General features: G+C 60.0%; 1 non-coding gene across 1 annotated transcript; it reads left to right on the forward strand.

Annotated features, from left to right (window-relative positions):
* The first annotated feature begins 10,671 nt into the window (after window positions 1-10,671).
* LOC115506585 lies at window positions 10,672-10,774 on the forward strand. Its single transcript, XR_003966437.1, has one exon. It is a non-coding gene; the product is annotated as a small nucleolar RNA U13 (small nucleolar RNA).
* Window positions 10,775-21,231: the final 10,457 nt, after the last annotated feature.

Genomic DNA, 21,231 nt, shown 5'->3' on the forward strand with positions numbered 1-21,231 from the left:
GACACGTGGGTGTGAGCCTGGGGGTGGGGGTGGGGCTGGCCGAGGGGTGGGGACGAGTCCCGACGGAGGACGCGCGGGCAGAGGGCATGAGGCACCGGGACTGGGGGCTCGTGCGTGCGTGCGTGCGTGTGCTGGGCTGCCGGGGGGGGGGGGGCCTCGGGCCTCGGAAGCGGCTATGGGGAGGCTGGAGTGGACAGAGTCACGGCCGGGACACGAGGGTGAGGCCTTGGAACCATGCGCGTGTGCACGCGGATGCCAGACGTGGGAACACGCACACTAACACACACCCGTGTCTGGAGGGCTGTGCTCTGCTCCCGCACCCGCGCGCACGTAGCCGCACGCTCCCGAAGCGTCCGCAGGCGCGCACTGAAACGTTTACGTCACGCCAGCTCGGGGTGCCCCGGCCCATGCGCGCTCGCGTCTGGGTGCACACCGCGCGGCCCTCCGTGTCCAGCGGACACACGCCCCTGTGTCTCCTCCTGCTCGTTCGCATGGCCTTGGGGTGATCGGACTGGGGGGCCGGCTCCCCTCTGAGCTGTTGGGAGCACTGTCGTGCCCAGAATTGCCTCTTAGCAGACACCCCCTGCCCCCAATCTGAGCGGGGCGCCACCTTGGGCAGGGTCCTGGAGGCCAGCCCGCCCACCAGGGGCCGAGGAAGCCCCGTGTGGGCCCAGACAGACTGGGTGCTGCGGGTGGGAGGCGGCAGGGGAGGACGTGTAGGTGAATCTTAGGGAACCACGCGCTTCCTGCTCTCGCGGTGGGTCTGCGGTTTTGCCCCTGCACCCTGAGTCCACCCCAACCTCCCACACCTGCCGGGCTGCGGGGGTCGCCCGATGGCCCAGGAACACCACGTGATGCTTGGCGGCCACTCCGGGCTTTCTCAGGGCTCTGACCTCTGCCCAGTTCTTTCTCCTCCCCCGGTGGCTGACCCAGGCCGTGGTCGCTCCCGGGTCCTGGACTCCTAGGCAAGAACCGCACTTTCACGGAGGGCTGGCAGCGGAATTCCTCCTGGGGCTCCCTGGCGTGAGCGAGGGAGAAGGATCTGGGAGTCCAGGGTGAGCCAGAGAGGAGAGGGGTCGCTGGAGACCGGTGTCAGCTTCCTGCTGGTGCAGACAGCCCGGACTTGTCTCCTGCTCGGTTTCAAGTTTGCTCTGCTTGTCTGCAATGTACCCGTCCCCGCCCCTCCCCAAACTCAGCAAAGTGTGCTACCCACTGAGTGGGTCTGGTGCTTTGGGGAGCGTGAGGACCGGGCCCCGTGGGCGGGTGACCCGCAAGACGGCAGCTTGAGGATTCAGATGCCGGACGCTGGTGCCGGCGAGGACACTGAGCAGTGGAGGCCGCCGACACATCGGGAGGACGAGGCCGGCCCCCCCCCCCCCCGCAGACACGGGGTTCCGACCAACTTTGCGGGCCATCTTTGCGTGGGGAGTGTGCAAAACACAAGTGGGGAGCCCCTCCCAGGGCTCTCAGCGTGCTGTGTGATTCGAGGTGGACGGGGGCTCCGGGGGCAGCATGGCCTGGAGCCCCTGCTCTGACGTCTCCCCTCTGCTTCCAAGCTGCCGCCTCAAAGTCTGGGCCCGTGCGTCCGAGGGCCTGCGAGCGTCTCCACCTTGACGGGCTGTCCTCGTGGGGCCGAGCCCTGCCGGTTGCCGGGCGCGCTTGGTCCGGCTGGGCACGTGGACAGCACTGGTGAACCCGTGCGCCCTTGGGGCGTTTTTCTGAAGAACTGGCCAAGGACACCCTTCCGGATCTACACAGAGCTTTTGCTTTCGGGCTGTGCGCAGTACTCCCCCGAACCGCCTCTCACCTGAAGGCGAGGGGTCCGTTCTTTCACCAGCACCCTGTGTGACCAGCGCGACCGCCCTCGTCCTCGTGTCCTCTTGCAGTCGAGTGACTCTCTAGGGGACTCAGGAAGCGGGTGGCTGAGCCAGGAGAGCATCCACGTGGAAGGAGATGGCCCCCAAAGAAGGGAAGGAAGCCGTGTCCCCTCCCCACTCCTCCCACCCCTCACCGTGGGCCCCTCCTCTTCCAGGAGCTTCCGTCAGTCGGGGAGACCGAGCGGACCCTTGCCCTGATTTCCACTGGAAAACGCTTTTGCGGGGTTGAACGTCTCACTGGTTTGTCACGACCTGTGGCCCTTGTGTTGTGGCCCTTGTGTTTTCTTACAGATTTAGGGACCCTTTTGTGTGTTAGGTGCCGTCCTTCCCACGGTCCTGCGTTCTGGTGTCCTCGCCGTCCTCGCGTGCACGTCCTCACGTTCTGTGTGGTCCAAGCTAATTGTTGTGCCTTCTGGATCTTAGGAGGGCCTCCTGTGCCCTGACCTTGGGAAGACAGTTCTCATGTTCTGGTGCTGTTATAGCGACGGCCACTACCTGCGGACATCCAGGCCCCCCGGGGCTCGTCCACGATGTGGCAGGACTCCTTCGAAATAAATGGCCGTTGTGTCTCAGTGCCACCCATTGAAGAGCCCGTCTTTCCCCCGTTGACGTGAAGTGCCACCTTGGTAACAGCGCGCGGCACCCGCGTCCGTGCGGGTCCGACCCGCCTCGCGTCGGGGCCCCGCCGGGCGCTTTGCTTCTGGTGGCTTCACAGCGAGTTCCAGAGCTGCTGAGGCAGCGCCTCTCTTTAGAAGGTCGCTGCTTCTCACCGTTTATTCTTCCAGGTGAATGTTAGGATCCACTTGTCCACTTCCGGAACGGCCTCGGAGGGGTGACTGGAATTTCGCCTCTTTGGGGGTGACGCGGGGGATGGGGTCGTGGTCCCGGTTTGAGGTCTCACCGCGCAGCCGACTGCCCCATATGCCCCTTGGCGATTTCGTTTTCTTCCTCTGCGACTTGTATCTTCTTTGGCGTCTTTACTGCTCGGCAACTTGTAGCTTTGGGGGGCGTTGTAAGTGGGATTTCCCCCTTTGCTGTAAACCAAACTGGTCATTTTCGGTGTGGTGACCTGATGTTTTTCATTTTCTTCGTGCCGTTCTTTCCAGAAGTGCCCACCCCCTACCTGGCCTTCATTGAGGCAGGACGGCTGGGTGGCGCCTGGGAGGCTCAGTCGGTTGAGCAGGCGACTTCGGCTCGGGTCGCGATCTCGTGGTTTGTGGGTTCGAGCCCCGCGTCGGGTCTGTGCTGACAGCTCGGAGCCTGGAGCCGCTTCGGATTCTGTGTCTCCCCCTCTCTCTGCCCCTCCCCCGCTCACGCTGTGTCTCTCCTTCAAAAATAAATAAACTTAAAATAATTAGAATAAAAAGCAGGGTGGCTGGGGGCTTCAGGTGTCAGGAGGGCAGATGACCGAAGCAGCCCCTGGATCACCGGCCTCCATGTTTCTGGGAGCCACCACCCACAGGGCCACGGGTGTCTCCGAGACAGGACAAGACGCAGAGAAGGAGTCTGCAGAGAAGCCCCTGTGAAGTCAGGGAGGGAGAGAGGAATCTTCCTCAGACGAGACGGAGATGCCCCTGGGCTGAGGAGGCAGAGGGGCTGGAAGGAGCCAGGGTAGGGGGGTGGACCCCAGAGACAGGTTCCTGAGGGGCAGGACCTCTGAGCGGTCCCGGCTGGAGCTGGCCCGGGTCACCTGGAGACAGCCTCAGGCCACCAAGAGGGGATGACGGTCAGGGTGCGGCCGCGCCGACAGGAGTGACGGCCGTCCGGGTACAGCCTGGACGCAGCCCCGGGGGGAAAGAGAAGAGGCGGTGTTCCACGTTGGCCAAGACGTCAGGATTTTCCGCCCGGTAAGATGCGTCTAGAGGGAAAAATTGTGGCAGAAGGATTAAAGTTCCGTGCCTCGTTCGCCCGGGTTGGGGGCTGAGTGCCACACGCTCCGGTGTGGCAGGGCCGGGGCGCCGCTCCGGGCGGCGAGCTGGCCGGCTTCCCGCTGCCTCTTGGCCCTCCTCCGCGGTCTCTGGCGGTGTCGTCCAGAAGCGTCTCCCTGGCAGAACCAGACGCGGCGGGCCACCCTAGGGGCTGGGAGGCTGCAGAATGCAGCTCCCAAATTGCAGAGACGCGGGGCTCGGGCTCAGGGACTGCCAGCAAGGTGCGGGCGGGCTGGGGTGACCCGGGGGCCGCCGCAAACAGCACGGCCACACGAGCAAGGAGAGGCTGATTTTCCAACACTTAACCTTTGTCAGCTCCACTCCCGGCACTTTCAGGTGACGACCAGGCCGCCGCCGAACGGAGATGATTTCGACTCTGCTTTCTCAGTGTGTTTACTGCTTACTCAATTTTTGTGTCTGTCGCCTTAGCCGGGACCCGCAGAGCGGCTGAGTAATGACACTGCCGTAGGGCGCGTCTGTGTTAATGGCAGGCCTTTCCTGCGGCACCTCGAATCGAAGTTTGCTTTTGGGCTTGAAAACCAGTCTTTATTCAGCTGAGACTCTTTATTTATTCACATCTCAATTAGATTCTTTTCCGTGAGGAATGGCTGATGAGTTTTAAAGAAACAGCCTTTCACCATTTGTTGCTAGAACTCCCTATCTGCTCATTTAATGAGTAGTCGAGACAGCGGGTTCTGTCGCCGGATCTCCGGATGGTTAGGCACCCTGGCTTTTGTGACAAACGAGCTGTGGTGGGCGTCATGGTGCAGGATTCTTCTAGACCGTCGCCTGACCACCCCCCCCCCCCCCCGCCGTACTTGGTCAGGAGAGCTGCGTCAGATTCATGGCTGGGATCTGTCTCTAGTCCTTCGGACGTCATCCCTGGAGGTGAGCTCAGGATTTTGGCAGCCTCACAGAGGTCACAGGCACAGCCCACCCTCTGGAGCAGTCTGGCTGGGGAGGGCGTCGGTGGAGTTCACCTTCCCCAGGGCCTCCTGGGGGGGGGTCTGGGGGAGTCTGGTGTGGGCCCAGGGCAGCGGCAGGGTCAGTGGGTGCCCTGTGCCCGCCCCCCCCCCCCCCGCCCACGTCCTCACCCGGTGGGTGCGGGACCTGTCCACCTCCTCGTTTGCACTGGTCTCAGTCCGGTCAGACCCCCAGGAAGCAGACCTGGAAGAGGTAGGTAAGACACGGACTTTCGGAAACGGTCAGTGCGTTTGCAGGGAAGGCCGGGGTTCAGATGCCTCTTGCTGTTTGACCCGGACCAAGTCCTGCACCCGCTCTGAGCCTCGTTTGTGATGTGGGGACACACCCAGCTCATGAGGGAGGGGCGGTGTTTGCAAGCAGAGGAACCGTGTTCCAGCTGGCAGAGTGCTGGTCCCGCAGCAGGGCTGGAAGAGTGGGGGGTGGGGGGTGGACTTGAGGCTTGCCCTTGACCCCTCCCCTGTTCCGCCAAGCCCCCCTCCCCCGGACCTGAGGGCTTCCCTGAAGCGCAACCTCTCCGGGTGGTCTCTCTCCCACCCTTCCCCCTGGCCTGTGCCCCCAGCCCCCTGAGGACGCCGGTGCCTCGTCCGGTCCGTCCGGTCTGTATCTCGTGTCCCTCAGCCCCCACCCCGGGCGCTTCCGTCTCCTGGGGCCCCAGGGCACTGCTGGCTCAGCCCTGCACACGGCCAGTGCTGCTAACCGTTGGTGGAGAGGGCCGAGCTGGCCGAAGCCCCCAGGCACGCCTGCTTCTTCCTGTTCCACTGGAGGGACATTTACGTGGGACGTCGCCGGGTATCCGCCACCTCACCCAGCATCTGCACCCTGGGGACCCACAGGTCCTTGAGTTTGGCATTGCGGGGAAGCGGACCTTTCCCCGAGGCGGGGAAGGAAGCCACGCCTCCCCGTGGCCGTGGGAACCTGTCCGCGCGGAGGGCTTTGGTTGCGGGCGCCCAGGCCCTGCACCGAGATCCCGACTGAAGTGCCCGGTTCCGGCTCCAGGAATCTGCAGCACCCGCGCCCACAGCACACGGAGGGGCCGCCGGGACAGGTGGCAGCAGCAGGCTCCCGGTGTCACGTGCTTCCGGATTCGTTTTCCACTTTTGGGAGCTAAGCGCTAGGCTCTAGGCCCCGGGAGCGAGCAGCGGGCGGACGGCCCTGGCCCTGGTCCCGTGCCGGAACCAGGAGGGGCCCGCTCTCCTTCCCCGGGGGCCTCCTTACCCTTCCTTGAAGGGGCTGCTGGGACGGGGCGGCCCCAGGGCAGGGGGCGCAGGGACCCTGGGCCTGGGAATTAGGCCAGGGGCTTCTCCGTTTTCTTTTAACTTAAGTTTTTGAGCGGGTGCTGCGTTCCCGCCAGAAGCAGGTGGGAGGCGTGGCCCCCGCATCTCCCGCCCTGCCCCCCCTGTGCCCCCAGGTGTCCGTGCGAGGACGGGGCGATGTGGCCATAGTTCCGCCCTCCGCGTCCTTTGTACACACGAGTCGTGGGCGGTTGACTTGTCTGTCCCGAGAGGCCTCGCGGGCGCGGCGTGTCCACACCGGCGCAGACGGGCTCCCCCAGCCCTCGCTTTCCAGCTCCCGTCTGTCTCTGCTTCCTGTCCGTCGGGCCTGCTTCACGTACCCTTGTGTTCAGACACCGTCGGGTGTCCATCCCCCCCGCCGCAGCTGGCCTCGCTGAGCCAGAGGGTCACTCTGGCGGGAATGGCGGTCGCGCTGCCCCAGGGGCGGTGACAGCAGAGGGTTGTCCCCTCAGTGGGGCTCTGCTGTCGGGGGGACGCAGTTGTGTTACACGTTTCAGGAATCGCTCCCCCGTCCTGCTCCCTGCCAGCGGCTGACGCATTTGTCTGTGCTGGCCGAGGCCGAAGTCTGAGGAGCGTTTCTGAAAAGTGACCCCGAGTGAGGAGGGGGCGGGCGTGGGCCTCACCGCTTGGGCAAGGGGCCTGGCTCCTCCCGGGGAGACCACGCGCTGCCGGCCCTGAGCTTCTGGAGGGCTCGACAGGTGGGCCTCGCGGCCAGCATGCTTGTCAGGGGCGAGGGAGACAATGAATGACCGCGTTCAAGCCTGAGGAGCCCAAATTTCAGGAACCCGGGCCTGGACACCTTTGAACCGCAACCTGTGGGCAGCCAAGAGCTGACCGCGTATCCGAGTCACGGGCTCAGATCCACGTTCCCAGAAGGGCCAGCGGGCCACCGTGCGGAGCTGGGGGAAGGCCTGGAGGTCAGGGGTCTGGGGCGTGTGACGGGGGTTGGTGCCTGTCTAGGGCACTAGGACTCAGGGATGCGGGGCGGTGGGGAGAGTGAGGGCTCAGGGAAGGGATGGCCCGTGCCGGGCCCGGGGGAGGGTCGCCAGGTCAGGGCACAGGCGAGGAGGAGGTTGGGACAGGTGGAACCGGTGACAAGCTCAGGGCTGTCCAGGCTGACGTCACCCAGGGGGACGTCCTGGAGGATGGGGAGATGTGGGGCGGGGCCCTCGTGTGCGGGACGGGAACGAGGACGAGAGTCTGTGGGCGAGAGTCTGAAGTTCCAGAATTCCTAGGCTAAAGGCGAGTGCCGCCCGTCCCCCACTGTGCCCAAGTCCCCCTGATCCCATGCTGGTCTTGGTGCTGGCCGGGTGAGGGCCGGGGAGAGGTTTGGGGAAACGCATGAGTGTCTGTCCAGCCAGGTGACTCCGTGGCTGTGTGGGAGGGTCCGGAGGCAGAAGTGAGGCTGGGGGCTTGGGCTGCACCGGCCGCTTTGCCCAGGGAGCACCCAGCCGTTTGCCTGGCTTGTGTGGGGAGGGCGTCAGCGTTAGGGGGGCTGCTCCCCGTCCTCCCAGGTGGGCTGCTTGCTGGGAGGTCACGCGCTTGGAGCAAGAACCCCGACCCTTCCCTGGGCAGAGACCCCTACTCACCTCCCAGGCCAGACCCCTGCAGGCCGTCGGCAGTGTCGCTGAATGAATGAATAAAACACAAGATGGAAAATGACTTACCTGAGGGACAAGTCATGAGTCGTGGGTCACTGAGAAAAGGCGGCTGACGGGGCAGCTGTGAGGCGTGCAGGTGTCGGGGGACCCTGCTATGGACTGGAGCCCTCAGCGTCCACACTGCCCCTCGGCCCCGGTTCTCCCCAACTGCCCTTCTCCCCAGGTCTCCCTGTTCTGAAGGGAATATCCGGGCCCCTGCTCCAGTCCCTCCAGAGCACCGGGCCCTCGTCCCCTAACTTGGGGACCTAGCAACCCGTGGCCCCAGGTGGGCAAGGAGACGCACGGATGATCAGAAAGACAGTCACCTTCCCGAAGCAAGGAGGTCGGGGCTCTCGATCCAGAAGAGACCTCGGAGGGGAGCGCTGGTCTACCCGAGCAAGCACGGCTGGGAAGGCTTGAAGATTAGCTGATCCGAAAGGAAGTCGTTCTTTGGTGTGCGTCCCCGGTGTCCCATGCGGTGATCACCTGGTTACTGTGCCTTCAAATCCGCTGGATTTCCTCACGGAGCCCTCCCGCCGAAGCCAAGCTCTCGTCTCTAGTCTGCGGAGGTCGGGCGGAGCCAAGGAGAGCCCCGGGTGACCCGCGGAGGACACGCACACGGCAGAGAGATGTCCAGCTGTACTAGTCGCTGGGGAAATGCCAACCACAAACGAGGGTCCTGCCCCGAGGTTAGCAAACGTTCACAAGCCTGATCGGGCCACGTGATGGAGGCCACATGCACAGCCAGATTCTCCTGCACGCCGCGCGTCCGAGATCCTGGGGCACAGCCCGCCCGGGGACACGGCGTGGCGCATTCTCTGGATGGTCTGTTCCCAGAACCAAGCGATCACTTCCCATCGCCCAGTGAAACATCTCACGCGGGCGAGAATGTGTATGGTCGCTCTGTGCGCGAGAGCGGCCGTCTGAAAGCCCAAATGGCCATCGCGGGGTTTGGGTTGATGAGCTGTGATACAGTCACGTGATGGAGCGCTCTGTGGCAGTTGTGGGGAGTGAGTTAGCCACAACACGATTCGGAAGGAGGCTAGCAGCGCGAGTCCCGACACGGTACATAAAGCTGACACTCGTATGTAAAGTACACCGTTGTTCTATAGAAGTGTGATGGGGCAAGCATAGCTTCACAGACAGTAACGCTGTATGTCACGTATCTATGTGTCTGGCATCTACCCAACATCCATCCGTCGGTCCTTCCATCCTTTTGTCCATCCGTCCCCATCCATCCATCCATCCATCTGTCCGTCCATCCATCCATCCTTTCATCCATCCATCCATCCATCCATCTGTCCACCCATCCGTCCATCTATCCTTCTGTCCATCCGTCCATCTGTCTGTTCGTCCATCCATCCATCCATCCATCCGTCTGTCCATCCATCCATCCATCCATCCATCTGTCCATCCATCCATCCATCTGTCCACCCATCCGTCCATCCATCATCCATCCATCTGTCTGTCCATCCATCCGTCTATCCTTCTGTCCATCCGTCCATCTGTCTGTTCGTCCATCCATCCATCCGTCTGTCCATCCATCCATCCATCCATCTGTCCATCCATCCATCCTTCCGTCTATCCGTCCATCCATCCATCCATTCATCTGTCCGTCCGTCCATCCATCTATCCACCTGTTCATCCATCCATCCATCCATCCATCTGTCCGTCCATCTGTCCGTCCGTCCATCCATCCATCCATCCTTTCGTCCATCCACCTCTATCAATCATCTATCTGAGGAGAATGAGAACAATCAGGGGAAGATTCCAGAGCATGGTGTCACTCCCCCAGGACAGGGAAGCAGGGGCGTGCAGGGGCGCAGAGGGGACTGAGAAGGGTCTTACAGGAAGCAGCGAGTTAGTGTCAAAGTATTAGTCTTCCTGCTGGTTGGTGAGCTCACAGAAGGTTGTCACATTATTAAAAAGAAAGAAAGAAATGAGGACCGCATAGGGACCAATGAGGAGTGGGTGTCGTAGACCATGAGTGAAAGTCCACTTTATGCCCCTCAAGTATCAGAGATACCCTCACGTGAAACAAACCAGAGCAGACCCCTCACCACATGCGTCTGAGCCGTGAGTCCCCCATTATGAACACGTGACTTGTCTGTTCCCAGACACCTTTCTATCAGGAGGGCTCCTTCCTGAGGCCCCCCCCCTTCCTGTGGACGGGAGGCATGTTTGTGCTGAAAATGTCATCCCCAGGGCAGGGAAGCCCCTGTCCTGTCCCAGTGAATGGAACGGCAAGCCTGACTCTCACTTTGGGGGAGGGGGCGGTGGCAGGGTTTGAATGTGAGGAGAAAGGAGGTTTCCTGGGGGCAGAGAACAGGGTTTTGAGGGGCCCTGGACCCCAGAGACCACGGGCTGAGCTGGAGGCAGAGAAGGATGTTGGGGACAGCTGGCCTCCACTGGGCCCTGGGGACTGCGATACGTGAGAAGCCGCGGAGATGCTGTCAGCACCCAGGTCTGTGGCAAAGCCCCACAGATGACCAAAGTCTACCCTCCCCGGGCTGGAGTCAGACGCTGAACTCTGGGTGTGGAGGGCCATGCTCCCTCCGAGCCTCTGGGGGAGGGTGCTTCCTGCCTCTTCCAGCTGCGGGGGCTCCTGGTGTCCTTGGCTTCTGGCCTGTCCCTCCAACTCTGGCCTGTCTCCACGTGGTCTCCCCGGGTCTCTGTGAGTCCTTCCCTGTCTCTTACAAGGACACTCCCATTGGATGGAGGGCCCGCCAAGTCCAGGATGGCCTTACTTCAGTCCTCTGTGACACGACCGCACCTGCAAAGACTCGATTTCCTAACAAGGTCACAGGCTGAGGCTTCCGGTGGGCATGTGCTTTCGGGGGCACTTCACCCAGGACGCCGGTTCTGGGCCTGCTCCCCGTCACCCTGGGGCTGACCCCGGTCCGTCCTCGGCAGGATCATTCACCCTCACACTTAGAATCAGTCTCCGGGGATCTTTCTGTAGTTCGTAAGCGTGATGATTGGGCTTTCACGCCATCGTGGGCCCCGTGGCTCCCTCAAACCTTGTTACGACCTCAGCTTGTGATCCGTTGGCATGGAAAAACAAAACAAAAGAAAGGATCAGGGGCGCCTGGGTGTGTCTCAGTCGGTCAGGCGTCTGACTTCGGCTCAGGTCATGGTCTCGCTGTTTGTGGGTTCGAGCCCCACATCGGGCTCTATGCTGACAGCTCGGAGCTTGGAGCCTGCTTCGGATTCTGTGTCTCCCTCTCTCTCTCCCCCTCCCCTGTCTCTCTCTCTCTCTCTCTCTCTCAAAAATAAACATGAAAGAAAGAAAGAGAGAAGAAAGAAAGAAGAAAGAAAGAAAGAAGAAAGAAGGAAAGAAAGAAAGAAAGAAAGAAAGAAAGAAAGAAAGAAAGAAGAAAGAAAGAAACAGACCCCAGGGGACCAGGTGGCGGGGACATTGGGGACAAGGCGGTGCAGACTGGAGCATGTGGTGGCCCGAAGGGCAGGTGGCTGTTGGGGGAAAGGGGGGCTCCGGGGTGGGGGTGGGGGACTCCACCCCGCTCAGCCTTCGGTGGCCGTGAAGGACAAGGCCAAGATAGGCACTCGGTGGTGGAGGGCGGTGCTTGGGGACTGTAGCCCCGGGCACGCCGGCGGTGAGCGGCTGCCAGCCTCCCGCAGTCCAGGCGTCTTCACGGCCCCTCTGGGAGGCGGGGAGGCCACAGCCTTAGCTCTGGAGCTGCTGGTGATAAGCGCCCTGCTGCCCCTCCCCACCGGCCCCCCCCTCCCCCAGCTCTGCCGCTAGAGAAAGCAAAGGGACTTTCCCTCCGGCAGTAAGGACTTTTTAAAATTTCAAGGCCACCTCCATTACCCCAGTAACCCGAGCCCGAGCCCGGAGCGCCCCCATGCCTCTCTTTCTCAGACCTTCTTCCGTCCGGCCGCCCCCCCACCCCATCCCAGTCCCACCTCTGAATGTCTCCGGAAGCTTCCCAGGCCTTTCTTCCCGCTGCTATGACCCCAGACCAGGACTTCACTACTTAAAAAAAAAAAAAAAAAGATAAACAATTTATTTAAACTAAAAAATCTGACAAAAACAGCTCAGACATTTCTTCCCTGCCTCTGGCAACCACCAGTCTGTTCTCTGTGTCTATCGACTTCGTTTTTTTTTGTTTTTTTTTTTAATGTTTATTTATTTTTGAGAGAGAGACAGAGTGTGAGCAGGGGGCGGGGTAGAGAGAGAGGGGGACAGAGGCTCTGAAGCAGCCTCCAGGCTCCGAGCTGTCAGCACAGAGCCTGAGGCAAGGCTCGAACCTATGAACCTAGAGGCCATGACCTGAGCCGAAACTGGGCGCTCGACTAACTGAGCCACTGCCCCTTAAATTGTTTTTTTTTACAAAAACATATTTTTTAAGTTTATTTGATTTTCTTGGGAGACAGAAAGTGCACACCGTGGGGGAGGGGCAGAGAGGGAGAGAGAGAACCCCAAGCACTGCCGGCACAGAGCCCGACGTGGGGCCTGAACTCACAACCGTGAGATCATGACCTGAGCCGAAATCAAGAGTCGGACGCTTAACCGACTGAGCCACCGAGGAGCCCCTCAACTTAGTTTTTTGAAAAATTATTTTTAGGGGCGCCTGGGTGGCTCAGTCCGTTAAGCTTCCAATTTCAGCTCAGGTCACGATTTCGCATTTGTGGGTTCGAGCCGCGCGTCGGGCCCTGTGCTGACAGCTCAGGGCCTGGAGCCGGCTTCGCATTCTGTGTCTCCCTCTCTCTCTGCCCCTCCCCTGCTCACGCTCTGTCTCTCTCTCCTTCAAAAATAAACGCTGAAAAAAAACCCAACCACCGCGATGGAGTGTTGGGAGTTAGTGCGTGTGGCCCCCACTGCCTGCCCCTTGGTCGGGACGTCCAGCCGCTTTCTTCCTCGGCCAGGACGGGCACGAACCATTGGATTTCTCAGTTTGGTAACAGCTGTCCAAAGGCGGCCCAGACCTCCAGTGACAAGGGGAGGACTTCTAGCCACCGTCACCCGCGGTGCGGCGTGCCGTCACTCTGTTCCAGCCCCGCTTCCGTGAGCAGCCACCTGGCGCAGAGGGACCGTGGCGGCGCAGGCGCAGGGACGGCGAGGTGCCGGGGCTCAGGCCAGGTCTGTCCCCAGCGCCACCACGCTTTCCCCCCAGCCTCGACGGTCGTTGCAGGATTTTACGTGTGTCCGTGGAGGCACTGAATCGCGGGGGGATTTTTCACAGGCCAGATGCTCTTTGCTTCCCGTCTGACCTGTCTTCAAAGGCACCGCATTGACCCAAGGCTCCAAACGGCCTCCCCACACATTTTCTCCTGAGGTCATTGCTGGCCCCAGCGGGTTTTTTTTCCTTAATTCAATTTTATTGGAAAATGGACAAGCCCTTCCTCCCTCCCTACAGCAGGGACGGAGAGATTAAAATGACGTCTGCGGCCTGACACCTGAAACTACACTGTCACTTCCCGTTCCTTGGGGGCGGAAATGACCTCTACTCACGTCCCAGGGCACGGGGCGCCGCGGAGCAGGGGCTGGTCCCTCCTGGCCCCCGGGATGCAGCACCGGTGTGTGTGGATGCCGGCTCCCGCTGTCCTCAGGGGACACCGGACAAGGACACCTGGGGGGACACGCTCGGCCCAGCTGGGTGGTTCTCGGGTTCCTGGAGGCCACGCCGACCAGCGATGTCCTCCCACGACTCGGTCTCCCGTAGCGCCTCCCGCCCCGCCCCTGCCTGGCCACTGACCTTCAGAGGCACCGGATACCTCGGCGGCTAGAAGCCGGGCATACGCTCCTGTGCGCGGAAGGAGGCAAGCCCTGTCCCCCATGTTGCTGACGGGGTGACCGTTTGCTAATGGCTTCTATAGCCTCCTGAGCGAATGACCTTCTAGGAACACTTCTTCCCGACTCAGGACCCCGGCGCCAAATCCTAAACTCCCACGGAGCTTCGGGCAGGGTGGGGCGGTCGTATCTGGGCCAGTGCACGGGTTTCCACCATCTCATATGGTAGAGTTTGTCCAGCTTGGGAAGACGGCGTACTTCCAAAACCGTGCGTGTGCGTCAGGGTGACCCCCGCTGGGTGCGCTCTGTCCCTGACCTCAGCCCCGCGGCCGCGTCGGAGGCTCCTGTCCCCCGCCCGGCTGTGCCTGCAGCGGGCAGCTGTCCACGCCATCAGGCCGCTGAAGCCACACGTCATCCGAGCTCATTCGCGCCCGTGGCCGTCCGTCTGGGGGCGCAGACCTAGCTCTGACGCTGAGGGGGAGACGGCAGCCCCCTACCCCCCCCCCCCCCCCCAGCTGCCCGGGCAGCCTCGGGGCCACACCGAGACCCCCGGAGGCCTCAGTGGTGTCGTCTCTCTCAGGTCATCTGGACAACGCCCGTATCGTGTGCGGACAGCCCGGGCTGGTTGGCAGCCAGCGGGGGCACCGGCTCATTTATGCTCGCGGATCACCCCGGGGGTGCAAGGCCCCGTCCCACGCTGGGGACGTTTCTCCATCACCCGCCTTCAGTGGGCACACCTGTGGGGGAGGGAGCAAGGGTGTTATTGATTCTCGTGCTCCGAGGGCTCCCGTGGAAGTGGGGGGGCTGTGTGCCTCCAGGGACCGTGGCCGTGGGGCGTCCTCCCTGCTGGCGGTGGGCTCCACGTCTCCTCGGCCGGGCAGTGTCGCCGGGTGCGGGCTGAGGGTGCAGGTCCGCACGCCGGGGGCACTTGGTCTCCGCACCCACGTGCCGGCTCATCCTGGGACCCGCGTGTCTCGCCCTGGGGGTCTGACCAAGGTGCCGGCCGGGCCTCGGTCCCCTCTGGGGTGGCAGTGGGAGTTTTGGCGGGTGTCTGTGCCAGGCACTCGGGTCTTCCTCGACGTTCCCACGGGGACTCACATGGCTGGTGCCCTGGGTGGGTCTCACTGTCCCATCACTGGAGACTCAGCTGCCTGGAGACCCTGTGGTACTAAGGGCTGCGGCCAGAGTCTGGAAAAACCCAAACACCCAAACATTCCCCGAGCGTATGGACCTCCCTCCTTTTTCACTGAGAAAACCCCCAGCTCTGAGAGTCAACCTCAGGGAGGCTCATCGTCTCCGGGGTCCCCACAGAGCTCACCGCAGGCCTGGTGCACAGAAGCTGATCTCCTAGCAGCAAAATGGCCTTGCCTGGGACCTGCCTTGGTGGGGATCCAGCCAGGATCCGGCCGGGCAGTCCCGGCTAGGGCCCTCGGAGGCCAATGCCATCAGGCAGCCGTGTCGGGGCCCAGACCGTCACCTGCCGCTTCCTCTCTGGTCACAGGCTTCTTCCCGCTGCCCATGACACGGGGCAGTGTTTCTGGTCTCAGAATGACCTGATGCCTTCCACGGTCAGGGTGGTGGTGTGCAGAATTCAAATGCCCCCAAGATTCTTTTTTTTTAAGACTTTATTTTTAGGGGCGCCCGAGTGGCTCAGTCGGTTAAGCGATTAAGCGTCTGGCTCTTGGTTTGGGCTCAAATCACCATCTCACAGCTTGTGAGTTTGAGCCCCGTGTCGGGCTCTGCACTGACAGTGTGGAACCCGCTTGGGATTTTCTCTCTCTCTCTACTCCTCTCCCCCCTCTGTCTTTTAACATAAATAAATAGGGGCGCCCGGGTGGCTCAGTCGGTTAAGCGTCCGACTTCAACTCACAGCCTGTGAGTTCCAGCCCCGTGTCGGGGTCTGTGCTGACAGCTCGGAGCCTGGAGCCTGCTTCGGATTCTGTGTCTCCCTCTCTCTCTCTGCCCCTCCCCTGCTTACACGCTGTCTCTCTCTGTCTCAAAAATAAATAAAAACATTTAAAAAAATTTTAAAAAATAAACATTAAAAAAATTTTATTTTTTTATTTATTTTTTTTTGTTTTGTTTTGTTTTGTTTTTTCCACGTTTTTTTTTTATTTATTTTTGGGACAGAGAGAGACAGAGCATGAACGGGGGAGGGGCAGAGAGAGAGGGAGACACAGAATCGGAAACAGGCTCCAGGCTCTGAGCCATCAGCCCAGAGCCTGACGCAGGGCTCGAACTCACGGACCGCGAGATCGTGACCTGGCTGAAGTCGGACGCTTAACCGACTGCGCCACCCAGGCGCCCCTAAAAAAATTTTATTTTTAAGGAATCTCCACACCCAACATGGGGCTAGAACTCACAACCCCGAGATCAAGAGTCCCTCGCTCCACGAGGCCAGGCACCCCAAATCCCTTCGGACTCTGGTCCTGGTTACTCGGTGGGCACCCTTGCCCAGGCGCTGCTGAGCGGGGATGTGCAGGTGAGGGGACCTCCAAGTCTCCGGCGCTGTGATTCCTAGGTGTGGGGGAGCCCGCAGAGGAGGGGGACTCGGGGGAAGGAATGGGGCGGCCTCTAGGGGCAGAGAGGGGTCCCAGCTGATCTCAGCAAGGACAAAGGGGGCTCGGCCCTACAAGAGGAACTCTGCCAGCTGTCGGATGAGCCCCTGGGCCCTGGAGGGGAGTGCAGCCTGGCCGCACGTTGGCTGCAGGGAGCCCAAGAGTCCTCCCAGACTTCCTGTGGGCAAACTGCGAGACAGCACCGGGGGCTGAGCGGGTGGCGGCGGGTGACACGGTGGCCGCCTCGTGGGTCTAGGGTCCCCCAGGGTGCTGGTCCCACCCCGGTTTTGATTTATGCCAGCGTCTCCTGCCTCTCGTGTCCTAGCTGCCAGACCCTCTGGTATGGGGGGGGGGGTCTGTCCTCTGTGCAAGGGGACTGCTGGGCCACCCCGGGAATGCTCACTCTCCCTTCTGCCTAGGCCCCCCCCCCACCCCCCCGTGGGTTCAGGTCTCCTCGCAGCAACTCTGAGCAGAAGTCACAGGGTTCCTGGAGGAGGACTGTGATTCCCCCCAAATGGGACAGCTCTGGAGTGTTCTGGGCCATGGCAAGACTGTGGCAGTGGGGCATAGAGATCACCGGGGCCTCGGAGGGGACGGTCAGTGTAAAAAGGCTTCAACAAGTAGAAGGTGGTTAACCACTCAGGCGTCCAAGTGGGCACTGCAGGGCAAGGGGATAGTGGGGGGGAGGGGACGCTGGGGGGCCTGGGGAGAGTGGGGGGAGGCGGGGCCTGGGGAGAGTGGGGGGAGGGGAGTTCCGGGGAGGGGGCGCTGGGGGGCCCGGGGGGAGTGGGGGGGGAGGGGGGTTCCGAGCAGCGGGCGCTGGGGGGGCCACGGGAAGAGTCGGGTCAGGGAGGGGGGGCCCAGGGGGGGCCCCCACCAGGCGGCAGAGCTGCCCTGGGGCAGCTGGAGGGCCTCGTCCTCAGGATTTCTCTTTTCACTCCCGCTCGTCATGATGGGATGTGAACTGCTCCAGAGTGGGGAAAAGGGGACAGATGGGGGACCCTAAGAGGATGATGGGTGAGCAGCTCCCGGTGCCCGCCTGGCCATGTCCCCGTTCTCCGTCCCATTCCTAACAGCGGACACGTCCAGCCGTGCTTACTCCCCGCCCCCAGGCGGCCTTCTCCTCCTCTTGGAGCCCCAGCCTGAGGCCCCAAGCCTGAGGCCCCAAGGCGGGGGTCGTACAGATACCCAGCTTGGGAGACCCCTGGGCACAGCACCTGCCACATCCAGCCAGGAGGCCACGGGCACTTGGAACTTTCCTGCTGCTTTGGAAGGAGTAAGTCATTTGGGGGGGGCGGTTACTTCTCTGGGGACAAGCCCCCGCCCCATCACCCGCTGCAGCCAGTCAGTTGTTAAATGTGTTCGCTCACAGCAGCTTGTAGCCGTTTGGGGGCTGACCCGGGACTGGTGGCCAGGTGACCGCATCCAAGTCTCCCCTCCCCTCAGCAGTGTCTGGAATGAGGGGTGAGCCTGCCCTCCTGGTGCTGATTTGAGGACCCCCAGTGCCCAGTCCTCAGACTTCTGCCGTCACTGCCCCCAGGGTGTCCCAGCTGTCCGACAGAATGCCGCTGGGCTCCCCCCTCCCCCAGCTCCCCGGAGCTGCCTTCCTCCCCCCGCAGAGCCTCTGAGCAGATGGTGTTCAAGGCTGGGTGACCTTCCGAGGGAGCACAGCGTCTGTCTCACTGGTCACAGGAGAAAGAAGGCTTGTCTCAGGGTGGAAAGCTCTTCCTCATTGTCCAGCTGCTCCTGGAGGCCCAGCTTCTTCCCGGGCACAGCAGCCGGAGGACAGAGCTCTCCACCTGCTTGCCCGGCGCCGCCCCCCCCCACCTGCCCCCCTCCCCTCCTCTCCCCCTCCCCCCACGCCTGGCTGGTTCCGAGGCTCAGGCTCCGGCCTCTGGCCTCCAGACGAGGATGGGGAGACAGACGTCCTGGCGGAGGGGAGCCCGGGGAAGCATCCAGACACAGCCCAGCCGGCCCTCCTGACACCTCATGGCGGGGGGAGGGTGCAGAGAGAACCCCCGGGGCGCCCGGGGCCTTCGCCTACACGAGGGTGTGTTTCCACTGAGAAACACTTTCCTTGGAAATCCAGTAGTTACACGCAGATACTGACATATCCCAGTGGCCGTGATAAACCCAGACTTGTGTGTGATGAGCCTAGACGGGCCGACATGAGAACATGTGTTTATCTGTCCAGGAGGAAGCGCGAGCTCCGATTGCAAGTCTGCGAGGAAACGTGCGGGATCCCTCCCCCTTTCTTCTTCTTCCTGGCTTTCTCCAAGGCTTCCCCGGGGGAGGAAGGAAAACTGCAACCAGCTGCTAGCCCTCCCTCCCAGGCATGTGTGAGTGTGTGCGAATGTGAGTGCGTGTTTGTGAGCGTGTATGCACGGTCACGTGTTGCGTTTCTTTTTTTTTTTTTTTTAACGTTTATTCATTTTTGAGAGGCAGAGAGATCGCAAGCAGGGGAGGGGCAGAGAGAGAGGGAGACACAGAATCCGAAGCAGGCTCCAGGCTCCGAGCTGACAGCACAGAGCCCGACGCAGGGCTCGAACTCACGAACCACGAGATCGTGACCTGACCCGAAGTCGGAGGCTTAACCCACTGAGCCACCCAGGGATGCCTCACATGTTGTGTTTCTTGATATGGGTCATGGTCAGAGAAGCGAAACGTCCACTGGCTTAAAGGACCGAACTCAACCCACTTTCCTGAAGTTACTTCTGGATCAATCCAGATCACCGAGACGGGCACACCATGCCCCCACCGTTGCCAGCTGCCAGCCCGCGGCATGAATGTGCACCGAAGATGTAAAACTGTCACCGTCGTGCGCTCGGCGTGATGTCGATAAGCCCGTCCTGGTTGGGGTCGTGAGGGAGACCCTGCTGCTTGTCACGGTCCCCTCTGCCAGGACGCCGCATTAGAACTCGGACACCTAGGGACCTTGCTCTGCTTTGGCTTATGGGCCGGAGAAAGGGGCACTGGCCTGTTTTTCCACACCGGATTCCAGCCTCCCTCACCCCACCCCCCACTGCCACCCCTGCCCAGTGCCTTTCAGCCTCGGTTGGCTCGTGGCTCGTGGCTCCTTCGTGGTTCATCCAGGCGTATAAAAATGTGTATGTATAAAAACATAATTCAAGATGACCAAGGTAGGTTTAATCCAGGAGTGCAAGGAAGGCGTGAAATTAGAAAATCTGTGAAAGAGTGTCATCTCAGGAACAGAAAAAATGAGAAAAGTCACCTGGTCATTTCAATTAAAAAGCTTTTGAAGAAAATTTAACACAAATTCATGAAAAACTCCTTGTAAGTAGGAGTAGAGGAGTATTAACTCAGTAAAGGCTATCTATAAAAAACCTACCGCCAATTATAAACAGGGAAACATTAACAGCATTCCCTGTAACATCAGAAATGATCCAGAGATATTTACTTTCACCATTTTTACTCGATGATAGAATAAGTGACCTGAAATAAGAAAATGAAAATAAGGCATAAAGATTGGAAAAGAAGACATTAAACGGTCATTATTTAGGGGTGCCTGAGTGGCTCAGTCGGTTAAGCGTCCGACTTGGGCTCAGGTCGTGATCTCACAGGTCGTGAGTTCGAGCCCCACATCGGGCTCTGTGCTGACAGCTCAGAGCCTGGAGCCTGCTTCACATTCTGTGTTTCCCTCTCTCTCTGCCCCTCCCCGCCCCGTCTCTCTCTCAGTCTCTTTCTTTTAAAAATAAACATTAAAGGGGTGCCTGGGTGGCTCAGTCGGTTAAGCGTCTGACTTCGGCTCAGGTCATGATCTCGTGGTCCGTGAGTTCGAGCCCCGCGTCAGGCTCTGGGCTGATGGCTCGGAGCCTGGAGCCTGTTTCGGACTTTGTGTCTCCCTCTCTCTCTGACCCTCCCCCGTTCATGCTGTTTCTCCCTGTCTCAAAAATAAATAAATGTTAAAAAAAAATTTTAAAAAATAAAAATAAAAATAAACATTAAAAATTAAAAAAAATAAAATTTCATTATTTATAGATTATAGAAGAGGTTGGCAAACTACAGCTGCCAGGCAAAAATCTGACCCACTGCGGGTCAAGTCTGGCTTCACCTGTTTGTCTCTGACTGTACCATCCCTGGTGACCCAAAGCAGGCAGATACTGAGGGGTCATCAACACCGGGGGTAAGAGAACCACTGGTAAATTTCCTATTGTTGTGGCTTTGAGTCTGGGGACAATCTGTGCCATGTGGCAGGCTAACACGAGGGACAGAACCCCTAGTCTTAATGACTTTAAGAACCCGAGGGCAGAGTTCAGGACCAGCATAGCAGCTGGAAAACGAGGGAACAAACCAAAAAAGATAGAGCAGGGCAGCCCCGAATCTCATGTATAAGGTCTCCTCAAATGTCTGGCTGACCTCTGAACCTTGAGTGTGTACGGAAGTTTCCGAACAGTCCAACTAAGCTTGCTAGATCGAACTGCAGGTTTCCTTGCCGCCCACTGAAGAGGAGACCGTTTGCAGGTGGAGTTCAGCCAGGCTGGTGGCCTGGTGCCCTTCAGAGGAACCCAGCAAATTCAGAGTTTCTACGCCCATCATTCTCAGTGTCCAGGAAGCAGCCTAAAACTACGTGAGGAAACTTACCTGAAGAGACAGGAGACTATGATGCACACTCTAGAGAAAAGATGATGACCAGAGATCTACACTGAGACGATCCAGAAGCCAGATTCTGTAATCACAACGTAAAGGCTTTAAAGCAGCCATATCGTACGTTCAAGGATGTCAAGGAAAATATGCTTGCGATGAATGAAACGAATAAAAAGATAGGAAACCGCGACAGAGAAATGGCTACTCTGAGAGGATTCAAATGAAAATTCTAGAACTAAAAAAATCAAACATTTGAAAATTCACCGTTTGGGCCGAAGAGAAGATTGGAAGTGACACAAGAGTTAGTAACCTGAAGATAAATTGGTAGACATTAACCAATTTGAAGAAGACACAGAAAAATATAGTAAAAAATGTACATGGCCTCAAGGGACTGGGGAACAATATTGAAGGGTCTATCATAAATGTTATAGGAGTTCCAGAAGAAGGAGAAAGAGACTGAAGAGAAGTAGGAGGGGAGGGAGGAGGGGGAGGGGGAGAGGGGGAGGGGGAAGGGGGGAGGGCGAGGGGAAGGGGGAGGAGGGGAGGAGGAGCAGGAGGAGGGGGAGGAGAAGAGAGAATTGTTTGAATAAATAAT

Source organism: Lynx canadensis, chromosome F2 (assembly GCF_007474595.2).
Source record: "Lynx canadensis isolate LIC74 chromosome F2, mLynCan4.pri.v2, whole genome shotgun sequence".
NCBI classification, from domain to species: domain Eukaryota; kingdom Metazoa; phylum Chordata; class Mammalia; order Carnivora; family Felidae; genus Lynx; species Lynx canadensis.